Raw genomic sequence first — 3,009 nt, 5'->3', positions numbered from 1 at the left:
CAAATCCTCCCCCCAAAGCCCCCCTCCAAATCCCCCCAAGTGCCCCAAATCCCCCCCCAAAGCCCCCCAATCTCCCCCCAAAACCCCCTCTCCCCCCCAAGCCCCCCAATCTCCCCCCAAAACCCCCTCTCCCCCCCAAGCCCCCCAAAGGCCCCAAAGCCCCCCCAAAGCCCCCCAATCTCCCCCCCAAAACCCTCTCTCCCCCCCTCAAAGCCCCCCAATCTCCCCCAAAACCCCCTCTCCCCCCCCAAGCCCCCCAAAGGCCCCAAATCCCCCCCAAATCTCCCCCAATCTCCCTCCAAATCCCCCCAAGTGCCCCAATGTCCCCCAAAATCCCCCCAAAGGCCCCAATCTCCCCCAAATCCTCCCCCAAAGCCCCCCTCCAAATCCCCCCCAAGTGCCCCAAATCCCCCCAAAGCCCCCCAATCTCCCCCAAAACCCCCTCTCCCCCCCAAGCCCCCCAAGCCCCTCTCAAAGCCCCCCAATCTCCCCCCCAAAACCCCCTCTCCCCCCAAGCCCCCCAAAGGCCCCAAATCCCCCCAATCTCCCCCAATCCCCCCTCCAAATCCCCCCAAGTGCCCCAAATCCCCCCAAAGTGTCCTAATCTCCTGCCAAATCCCCCCAAGTGCCCCATGTCCCCCAAAGGCCCCAATTTCCCCCCAATTCCTCCCCCAAAGTCCCCAAATCTCCCCCAATCCCCCCTCCAAATCCCCCCCAATCCCCCCTCCAAATCCCCCCCAAGTGCCCCAAATCCCCCCAAAGTGTCCCAATCTTCTGCCAAATCCCCCCCCAAGTGCCCCAATATCCCCCAAAATCCCCCCAAAAGCCCCAATGTCCCCCCAAATCCTCCACCAAAGCCCCCTAAAGCCCCCCAAGCCGCCCTCCAAATCCCCCCAAGTGCCCCAATGTCCCCCAAAGTCCCCCCAAAGGCCCCAATCTCCCCCAAATCCTCCCCCAAAGCCCCCTCCAAATCCCCCCCAAGTGCCCCAAATCCCCCCCCAAAGCCCCCCAATCTCCCCCCAAAACCCCCTCTCCCCCCCAAGCCCCCCAATCTCCCCCCAAAACCCCCTCTCCCCCCCCAAGCCCCCCAAAGGCCCCAAAGCCCCCCCAAAGCCCCCCAATCTCCCCCCAAAACCCTCTCTCCCCCCTCAAAGCCCCCCAATCTCCCCCAAAACCCCCTCTCCCCCCCCCAAGCCCCCCAAAGGCCCCAAATCTCCCCCAAAGCCCCCCAATCTCTCCCCAAAACCCCCTCTCCCCCCCAAGCCCCCCAAAGGCCCCAAATCCCCCCCAAATCTCCCCCAATCCCCCCTCCAAATCCCCCCAAGTGCCCCAATGTCCCCCAAAATCCCCCCAAAGGCCCCAATCTCCCCCAAATCCTCCCCCAAAGCCCCCCTCCAAATCCCCCCCAAGTGCCCCAAATCCCCCCCCAAAGCCCCCCAATCTCCCCCAAAACCCCCTCTCCCCCCCCAAGCCCCCCAAGCCCCTCTCAAAGCCCCCAATCTCCCCCCAAAACCCTCTCTCCCCCCCCCAAGCCCCCCAAAGGCCCCAAAGCCCCTCTCAAAGCCCCCCAATCTCCCCCCCAAAACCCTCTCTCCCCCCCCAAAGCCCCCCCAATCTCCCCCCAAAACCCCCTCTCCCCCCCCCCAAGCCCCCCAAAGGCCCCAAAGGCCCCCCAAAGCCCCCCAATCTCCCCCCAAAACCCCCTCTCCCCCCTCAAAGCCTCCCAATCTCCCCCCCCAAACCCTCTCTCCCCCCCCCAAGCCCCCCAAAGGCCCCAAAGCCCCTCTCAAAGCCCCCCAATCTCTCCCCCAAAACCCTCTCTCCCCCCTCAAAGCCCCCCAATCTCCCCCAAAACCCCCTCTCCCCCCCCAAGGCCCCCAAAGCCCCCCAATCTCCCCCCCAAAACCCTCTCTCCCCCCTCAAAGCCCCCCAATCTCCCCCAAAACCCCCCTCTCCCCCCCAAGCCCCCAAGCCCCTCTCAAAGCCCCCCAATCTCCCCCCAAAACCCTCTCTCCACCCCCCAAGCCCCTCAAAGGCCCCAAAGCCCCTCTCAAAGCCCCCCAATCTCCCCCCCAAAACCCTCTCTCCCCCCCCAAGCCCCCCAATCTCCCCCCAAAACCCCCTCTCCCCCCCCAAGCCCCCCAAAGGCCCCAAAGCCCCCCCAAAGCCCCCCAATCTCCCCCCCAAAACCCTCTCTCCCCCTCAAAGCCCCCAATCTCCCCCCAAAACCCCCTCTCCCCCCCAAGCCCCCCAAAGGCCCCAAAGCCCCCCCAAAGCCCCCCAATCTCCCCCCCAAAACCCTCTCTCCCCCCTCAAAGCCCCCCAATCTCCCCCAAAACCCCCTCTCCCCCCCCAAGCCCCCCAAAGGCCCCAAATCCCCCCCCAAATCTCCCCCAATCCCCCCTCCAAATCCCCCCAAGTGCCCCAATGTCCCCAAAGTCCCCCCAAAGGCCCCAATCTCCCCCAAATCCTCCCCCAAAGCCCCCCAAGCCCCCCTCCAAATCCCCCCCAAGTGCCCCAAATCCCCCCCAAAGCCCCCCAATCTCCCCCCAAAACCCCCTCTCCCCCCCCAAGCCCCCCAAAGGCCCCAAAGGCCCCCCGAAGCCCCCCAATCTCCCCCCAAAACCCCCTCTCCCCCCTCAAAGCCCCCCAATCTCCCCCCCAAAACCCCCTCTCCCCCCCAAAACCCCCTCTCCCCCCCCCAAGCCCCCCAAAGGCCCCAAAGCCCCTCTCAAAGCCCCCAATCTCCCCCCAAAACCCTCTCTCCCCCCCCCAAAGCCCCCCAATCTCCCCCCAAAACCCCCTCTCCCCCCCCCAAGCCCCCCAAAGGCCCCAAAGCCCCCCAAAGCCCCCCAATCTCCCACCAAAACCCTCTCTCCCCCTCAAAGCCCCCCAATCTCCCCCCAAAACCCCTCTCCCCCCCCCAAGCCCCCCAAAGGCCCCAAATCCCCCCCCAAAGCCCCCCAATCCCCCCCCCCCCCCAGCCCCAGGCAGGCAGCGGGCACGGTG

The sequence above is a fragment of the Buteo buteo genome, chromosome 29 (genome assembly GCF_964188355.1).
Source record: "Buteo buteo chromosome 29, bButBut1.hap1.1, whole genome shotgun sequence".
Lineage (NCBI taxonomy): Eukaryota > Metazoa > Chordata > Aves > Accipitriformes > Accipitridae > Buteo > Buteo buteo.
This window is presented reverse-complemented; position numbering follows the sequence as displayed.